The sequence below is a fragment of the Engystomops pustulosus genome, chromosome 9, assembly GCF_040894005.1.
Source record: "Engystomops pustulosus chromosome 9, aEngPut4.maternal, whole genome shotgun sequence".
NCBI lineage: Eukaryota > Metazoa > Chordata > Amphibia > Anura > Leptodactylidae > Engystomops > Engystomops pustulosus.
The window spans coordinates 9,621,618-9,631,225 of record NC_092419.1 but is presented as its reverse complement, the minus strand read 5'-3'; positions in this window follow the sequence as shown (position 1 = coordinate 9,631,225).

Below are 9,608 nucleotides of genomic sequence, written 5' to 3'. Positions count from 1 at the left end.
GATATGTCCCCATCCAAACAAAGACCTTGTGGTGGTCACGCATGATGTTGAACTTTTGGAAGCCACCAATGGTAGAGGGGTAAAGCTCTTATAAACGTCAGTCCAGTAGAGTTGAATGAGAAGTAGAGACATTAGTGACTGCTGATCCATTTAGACAAGGTGACACAGGACTTTGCTTCTAGTGATTAGTTGTAGGACGGAACCTCCGGTGATCAGATTTACTATTCTATGTATAGAAGACAAGTGTTGTAACGGGGTGATCCCCTACTAAACCCATTCCTGCTGCCTTTCATTCAGAAATCTCTGCTTGATTCCATCTTGCTAGCACGATGCACAGAATTTGAGGCAGAAGTCTATGGAGAAGGAAGGAGGAGTCACAGCAGCTGGGTCTCCAACCACCATTAGATTACATATATACAGACAGAAATAAAAGAGATAAAAAATTCTGGAAAATGAAGTTAAAAAGTCACATATTGGGGCATGAAATATGAGTTCACGAAAGTGCATTATCAGTGACTCTGCCGCAATTCACTAAGATCATGCGCCCGATATCCTGCATGTGTCGCTTCCCCGCTTAGGTCCCCGGAGTTCACCTTCTTATTCCTGGTGCATGTAAGTGCTTTGTCCATGTATAATGCGCTGTGCGGGGAGTCACTAAGATCCTGCACCCGATATCCTGCATGTGTCTCTTCCCCGCTCAGGTCCCTGGAGTTCACCTTCTTCTTCCTGGTGCATGTAAGTGCATTGTCCGTGTATTATGCACTGTGCAGGGAGTCACTAAGATCCTGCACCCGAGATCCTGTATGTGTCGCTTCCCCACTCAGGTCCCTGGAGTTCACCTTCTTCTTCCTGGTGCATGTAAGTGCATTGTCCGTGTATAATGCGCTGTGCGGGGAGTCACTAAGATCCTGCGCCCGATATCCTGCATGTGTCGCTTCCCTGCTCAGGTCCCCGGAGTTCACCTTCTTCTTCCTGGTGCATGTAAGTGCATTGTCTGTGTATAATGTGCTGTGCAGGGAGTCACTAAGATCGTGCACCCGATATCCTGCATGTGTCGCTTCCCCGCTCAGGTCCCTGGAGTTCACCTTCTTCTTCCTGGTGCATGTAAGTGCATTGTCCCTGTATAATGCACTGTGCAGGGAGTCACTAAGATTGTGCGCCCGATATCCTGCATGTGTTGCTTCCCCGCTCAGGTCCCCGGAGTTCACCTTCTTCTTCCTGGTGCATGTAAGTGCATTGTCCGTGTATAATGCGCTGTGCAGGGAGTCACTAAGATCCTGCACCCGATATCCTGCATGTGTCACTTCCCCGCTCAGGTTCCCGGAGTTCACCTTCTTCTTCCTGGTGCATGTAAGTGCATTGTCCGTGTATAATGCGCTGTGCGGGGAGTCACTAAGATCGTGCTCCCGATAACCTGCATGTGTCGCTTCCCCGCTCAGGTCCCCGGAGTTCACCTTCTTCTTCCCGGTGCATGTAAGTGCATTGTCCATGTATAATGCGCTGTGCGGGGAGTCACTAAGATTGTGCGCCGATATCCTGAATGTGTCACTTCCCCGCTCAGGTCCCTGGAGTTCACCTTCTTCTTCCTGGTGCATGTAAGTGCATTGTCCGTGTATAATGCGCTGTGCGGGGAGTCACTAAGATCGTGCGACCAATATCCTGCATGTGTCGCTTCCCCGCTCAGGTCCCCGGAGTTCACCTTCTTCTTCCTGGTGCATGTAAGTGCATTGTCCGTGTATAATGGCTGTGCGGGGAGTCACTAAGATCGTGCACCTGATATCCTGCATGTGTCGCTTCCCCGCTCAGGTCACCGGAGTTCACCTTCTTCTTCCTGGTGCATGTAAGTGCATTGTCCGTGTATAATGCGCTGTGCGGGGAGTCACTAAGATCCTGCGCCCGATATCCTTCATGTGTCACTTTCCCGCTCAGGTCCCCGGAGTTCACCTTCTTCTTCCTGGTGCATGTAAGTGCATTGTCCGTGTATAATGGCTGTGCGGGGAGTCACTAAGATCGTGCACCTGATATCCTGCATGTGTCGCTTCCCCGCTCAGGTCACCGGAGTTCACCTTCTTCTTCCTGGTGCATGTAAGTGCATTGTCCGTGTATAATGCGCTGTGTGGGGAGTCACTAAGATCGTGCGCCCGATATCCTGCATGTGTTGCTTCCCCGCTCAGGTCCCTGTAAGTGCATTGTCTTGCGAGACAATTTGAAAGTTAAATCCCGTGCTCAGTCCGAATCCTTTGGATCATCCGACAGCCAGTCCCCCGATTTCTGTCGCGTGGAAGCAGCGCAGCTGCGCCACAATCTGATCGGGTGCCACACAATCCCAGTGCAAACCCATGTTGAATACCTTTTAAAACTGCGCAAATCCCGAAAACCATGAACAGTCCGACAAAAGCCCGATCCTTAGTAAATGAACCCCGCTGTCCAAAAATTGCATCATTTCATATGTGCACATACAGAACCACTGATTTTTTAAAAAGTTATGTAGACTTTACATCAAATCTAAAGTTTGAGAGTTTGTAGTTGGATTTGAGTCTGAAATCAAAAACAAATTTCCTAAAAAGTCCCTTAGACCACGTAGCGGCGGAGCTATATTAAGGGGCCCCCGGGGCAGCGCACTGCAGAGAAGGTGCCTGGGAAAGTGCTCTTGGCCGGGCTCTAGCTCATGTTGTAGTGGATGCAGCTGAGCCGGCGCTGCTCCGTATGTAGTGGAGCCCAGGAGGTTTTTCCTTGTTATGAGCCTCCAGGACGCTCCGGAGTGAATGTGCTGCCAGTTATTCCGAGCGGCTCCATCCTAAACAATGCAGAACACGTGTTCTATCCCCTTACTAATACATCGTGTAACAAGACGCTGCCAAAAGCAAGATTGATAAAATATGATATAGAAGGAACCCGGGTCACATGTTTAGCAGCTCATTGGGGCACACGTATCATTTGGTTTCTTTGTGGCTGAAGTCGGATTCTCTATCAGCTCTATGTATCTTTCTAATTGTGATACAGGTCTTGTTTTTTCTTCTTTGTCTCTCTTTGTTGTTTTTTTTAAATTTTTTGCAACTTTTTAGGTGCATTTATGGAACTGAGGGCACGGGGTCAGTTTTACTTGTTTTTGCATGTAAAATGTCTCTAATTTACTCTACAAAAAGTCGCAAACCAAAGAAAACATCTGTCTTGGAAAGATACATTTAGGAACGATGCAACAGACACGCTCACCGACTCACTTTGTTAGCCCCAGGGCATAGTCGCAAAAAATGCACCAAAAAGTCCCAAAAGACGAAAAAAACCTGCAAAAAGAAGAGAAAACAAAAACAGGTCAAAATAAAGTCACATGTCCCGCATTGTGTACTGAGGTGCCGTGATGTAATAGTAACTTCCCATTTAGCATGTGATGTGACATCCACACTGTATATTTTGGTCACTCAGAAGTTGCCCTTTTGCCCTTTCCCTCCCTGACCTCCGGCACCACATCGACAGTTCTCATTGCCTAAGAACAAATATAAACGCTTAAAAATTAAATAATAATAAATAATATTTTATTATCACGCATCAATAACTCTTATCACAACACTATAAGCCCCCCCCCCGATCATTGATCCACCACCAGAAGGAGGTCCTTGCCAATCTGTCGCCTTCTTCGACTTTATCTCCAACTGCAACCACAGGTTCAAGGTCACCAACTCCATTGTAGATGGTTATTGTCCCCACGACCCGGGACACCACCCAGCGGGAGCCCCGAACTGCCAATTACTCCAATGCCAGAACCTTCCTCCTCTCCCAACCTGCTGCGTGACAAGTTGTCATATCCTTCACACCACCCAAAGGGCTCAATGGATCATGGAACTCTGTTCTGCACACAATGGGGCAGATTTACTTACCCGGTCCATGCGCGTTCTCTGCGGTGCATTCGGGTCTTCCAGCGATTCACTAAGGCAGTTCCTCCGACGTCCACGTGCACTGAAGTTCATCGGAATGCACTGAACTTCACCAAGCCGGGCCGAGTGCAGGTAAGTGCGAGTTCAGCAACACTTTTTTTAAAGAAAAATGTGGCGGTTTTTCCGAATCCGTAGGGTTTTCGTACACCCACGCCCCCCTGATTTTCGTTGCATGCATGGCGGCGCCGATGTGCCACATTCCGATCGTGTGCGCCGAAATCCCGGCGGAATACAGGGGAAATCGACGCAAAACGGAAATATTCGGTTAACCCGTTGCAAAAACTCGAATCGGGCCCTTAGTTAATGACCCCCAATGGCTCTTCAATTTCTTCCCCCCCCCCAACAATTTCAAACCAGCACCTCGGTTAGTGCCACCATAAAGCCCTTCCCCTCGGTTACTTTTCCTTCATTCCAGGACTTGTCATCCCGGCCTCTCACACATGTCCGCTCTTCTCTAGTTTATAGTGCAAGATATTAGTACAAAGTAGGTCAGTCACAAATTGGTACAAAAAAGAAGAACTTGTCAAATATGTTGAGGGAGTTGTTCCAGATTTTATATTCTGTTGGCGTTATTTTGTAGTGCAGGATGTGAAAAGGGAGAGAGGCCAAAATATAGAATATATGTATAAGATTACATTATTTGGAACTTATCAATTAAAAGCAATCGACATCCTGTGGGCAGGATAATCAGGACTCTCGCTGTCAATCACTGTGTGTGGGCGGAGAAATCAGGACTCGCTGTCAAACACTGTGTGTGGGCGGGGTAATCAGGACTCTCACTGTCAATCACTGTGTGTGGGCGGGGTAATCAGGACTCTTACTGTCAATCACTGTGTGTGGGCGGAGTAATGAGGACTCTCACTGTCAATCACTGTGTGTGGGCGTGGTAATCAGGACTCTCACTGTCAATCACTGTGTGTGGGCGTGGTAATCAGGACTCTCACTGTCAATCACTGTGTGTGGGAGGGGTAATCAGGACTCTCACTGTCAATCACTGTGTGTGGGAGGGGTAATCAGGACTCTCACTGTCAATCACTGTGTGTGGGCGGGGTAATCAGGACTCTCACTGTCAATCACTGTGTGTGGGCGGGGTAATCAGGACTCTCACTGTCAATCACTGTGTGTGGGCGGGGTAATCAGGACTCTCACTGTCAATCACTATGTGTGATGGCGGAGAATCAGGTCTCTAACTGTCAATCACTGCATGTGGGCAGCGTAATCAGGACTCTTACTGTCAATCACTGCATGTGGGCAGCGTAATCAGGACTCTCACTGTCAATCACTATGTGTGATGGCGGAGAATCAGGTCTCTAACTGTCAATCACTGTGTGTGGGCAGAGTAATCAGGACTCTCACTGTCAATCACTGCATGTGGGCAGCGTAATCAGGACTCTTACTGTCAATCACTGTGTGTGGGCGGAGTAATTAGGACTCTTACTGTCAATCACTGTGTGTGGGCGGAGTAATTAGGACTCTTACTGTCAATCACTATGTGTGGGCGGAGTAATTAGGACTCGCTGTCAATCACTGTGTGTGTGGGCGGGGTAATTAAGACTCACTGTCAATCACTATGTGTGATGGCGGAGAATCAGGTCTCTAACTGTCAATCACTGCATGTGGGCAGAGTAATCAGGACTCTTACTGTTAATCACTGTGTGTGGGCGGAGTAATTAGGACTCTTACTGTCAATTACTTTGTGTGGGCGGAGTAATTAGGACTCTTACTGTCAATCACTATGTGTGGGCGGAGTAATTAGGACTCGCTGTCAATCACTATGTGTGGGCGGGGTAATTAAGACTCACTGTCAATCACTATGTGTGATGGTGGAGAATCAGGTCTCTAACTGTCATTCACTGCATGTGGGCAGAGTAATCAGGACTCTCATTGCCAATCACTGTTTTTAGGTGGAGGAGTAAGGACTTTCATTATCTTTCCCAGGAGATATGTCAGGATTCTCTCTACTTCTTATAAGACAGCGTTAAAATATGTTATCCATTGGAGGTTGATGTATGTATAATAATAATTCTTTATGTATATAGCGCACACAGATTATGCAGCGCTGCACAAAGCATGGCAAATTGGTCCCTGTCCCCATGGGGCTCACAATCTAAACAACCTAACAGTATGTTTTGGAGTGTGGGAGGAAACTGGAGGACCCAGAGGAAACCAACACAAACACGGAGAGAACATACAAACTCTTTGCAGATGTTGACCTGGGTGGGATCCGAACCCAGGACCCCAGCGCTGCAAGGCAGAAGCGCTACTCACTCAGCCACCGTGCCGCCCTGTCCAAAAGTTTTTCAGCCATTATTATGGTATATGCAAGAAATACAGATGAAAATGAATGATTATTTATTGACTTATTCCCTCAGGTCTTCTGAGGTTGTTCCTGGATCTTAGCCATGTACACTGTATATAGTAGCGTTCTTGTATAGGATGGTGTAACCCCGGGAGAGCCATCTGCTTAGCGCTGCCACATGGACACAATTCCAGGAATTTACCATTTAGTTACATAGAAAACTCTAGGACTTATGTAATTTTGCCATCTAGTGGTCAGTAGTGGTTCTGCAGGTCAGTAAAACACAACATCATTTCCCGTTCTATAAGTCGGAAATCATTGACTTGATTCTAAATTCACTTACATTGTGACACATATGGATAAGAGAAAAGATATCCCTTTCCCTATATATTCAGGGCAGATCTCCAATAATTCCCCAAACAAAATCTCACTGCCCCCCATATATCCAGGGAGAGACATTTAAGGGGCCCCAAGCAAAGTTATGTCTTAGAGGAGGCTCATAATGCACAGTAATAAAGCCGACTACAATGTATAAAAAGTAACCTCTAACAGTGGTTATAACCATATCTATACAGTAAGCTTGGTCCTGTTACTGTATATACAAATAGTAAGCTTGGTTCTGTACTATAGCTATACATTAAGCTTGGTTATGTAGCAGTATGTATACAGTAATCTTGGTTCTGTTTCCCTATGTGCACTGTATCCTTGATTATGTAACCATATCTATGTTGTAAGATTGGTTCTGTTACTGTATCTATACAGTTAGCTTGGTTCTGTTACCATTTCTATTCAGGCAGCTTTGTTCTCTTACCGTATCATTACAGCTTTGTTTAACTACTGTATCTATAGAGTAAATCTCATTCCATTACCATAAAATCTACTAAGCATGGTTCTCTCTCATATCTATACCGTAAATCCTGGTGCTGTTACCATATAAACATTGTAAGTTTTCTTCTCATATCGGTATGTAACTGTATCTATATAATAAGCTTTGTTCTGTTACCATATCTACACATTACTCTCTCTTGCCCTGATATCATTGTGCATCTTGTTTTGTACTATACATTAAGCTTGGTTCCGTTACTATATCTACACAGCAAGCTTTTTTTCTGTTGCCGTATCTGTACAGGAAGTTTAGTTATGCATCCATATCTATATAGTAAGCTTGTTTCTGTTGCCGGATCTGTACAGGAAGTTTAGTTATGCATCCATATCTATATAGTAAGCTTGTTTCTGTTGCCGTATCTGTACAGAAAGTTTATTTATGCATCCATATATAGGTAGTAAGCTTGTTTCTGTTGCCGTATCTGTACAGGAAGTTTAGTTATGTATCCATATCTATGTAGTAAGCTTGTTTCTCTTGCTGTATCTGTACAGGAAGTTTAGTTATGCATCCATATATAGGTAGTAAGCTTGTTTCTGTTGCCGTATCTGTACAGGAAGTTTAGTTATGTATCCATATCTATGTAGTAAGCTTGTTTCTGTTGCTGTATCTGTACAGGAAGTTTAGTTATGTATCCATATCTATGTAGTAAGCTTGTTTCTGTTGCCGTATCTGTACAGGAAGTTTAGTTATGTATCCATATCTATGTAGTAAGTTTGTTTCTGTTGCCGTATCTGTACAGGAAGTTTAGTTATGTATCCATATCTATGTAGTAAGCTTCTTTCTGTTTCTGTATCTGTACAGGAAGTTTAGTTATGTATCCATATCTATGTAGTAAGCTTGTTTCTGTTGCTGTATCTGTACAGGAAGTTTAGTTATGTATCCATATCTATGTAGTAAGCTTGTTTCTGTTGCCGTATCTGTACAGGAAGTTTAGTTATGTATCCATATCTATGTAGTAAGTTTGTTTCTGTTGCCGTATCTGTACAGGAAGTTTAGTTATGTATCCATATCTATGTAGTAAGCTTCTTTCTGTTTCTGTATCTGTACAGGAAGTTTAGTTATGTATCCATATCTATGTAGTAAGCTTGTTTCTGTATCTGTACAGGAAGTTTAGTTATGCATCCATATCTATGTAGTAAGCTTGTTTCTGTTGCCGTATCTGTACAGGAAGTTTAGTTATGCATCCATATCTATGTAGTAAGCTTGTTTCTGTTGCTGTATCTGTACAGGAAGTTTAGTTATGTATCCATATCTATGTAGTAAGCTTCTTTCTGTTTCTGTATCTGTACAGGAAGTTTAGTTATGTATCCATATCTATGTAGTAAGCTTGTTTCTGTTGCCGTATCTGTACAGGAAGTTTAGTTATGTATCCATATCTATGTAGTAAGTTTGTTTCTGTTGCCGTATCTGTACAGGAAGTTTAGTTATGTATCCATATCTATGTAGTAAGCTTGTTTCTGTTGCTGTATCTGTACAGGAAGTTTATTTATGTATCCATATCTATGTAGTAAGCTTGTTTCTGTTGCCGTATCTGTACAGGAAGTTTAGTTATGTATCCATATCTATGTAGTAAGTTTGTTTCTGTTGCCGTATCTGTACAGGAAGTTTAGTTATGTATCCATATCTATGTAGTAAGCTTGTTTCTGTTTCTGTATCTGTACAGGAAGTTTAGTTATGTATCCATATCTATGTAGTAAGCTTGTTTCTGTTTCTGTATCTGTACAGGAAGTTTAGTTATGTATCCATATCTATGTAGTAAGCTTGTTTCTGTTGCCGTATCTGTACAGGAAGTTTAGTTATGCATCCATAACTATGTAGTAAGCTTGTTTCTGTTGCTGTATCTGTACAGGAAGTTTAGTTATGTATCCATATCTATGTAGTAAGCTTGTTTCTGTTGCCGTATCTGTACAGGAAGTTTAGTTATGTATCCATATCTATGTAGTAAGTTTGTTTCTGTTGCCGTATCTGTACAGGAAGTTTAGTTATGTATCCATATCTATGTAGTAAGCTTCTTTCTGTTTCTGTATCTGTACAGGAAGTTTAGTTATGTATCCATATCTATGTAGTAAGCTTGTTTCTGTATCTGTACAGGAAGTTTAGTTATGCATCCATATCTATGTAGTAAGCTTGTTTCTGTTGCCGTATCTGTACAGGAAGTTTAGTTATGCATCCATATCTATGTAGTAAGCTTGTTTCTGTTGCTGTATCTGTACAGGAAGTTTAGTTATGTATCCATATCTATGTAGTAAGCTTCTTTCTGTTTCTGTATCTGTACAGGAAGTTTAGTTATGTATCCATATCTATGTAGTAAGCTTGTTTCTGTTGCCGTATCTGTACAGGAAGTTTAGTTATGTATCCATATCTATGTAGTAAGTTTGTTTCTGTTGCCGTATCTGTACAGGAAGTTTAGTTATGTATCCATATCTATGTAGTAAGCTTGTTTCTGTTGCTGTATCTGTACAGGAAGTTTATTTATGTATCCATATCTATG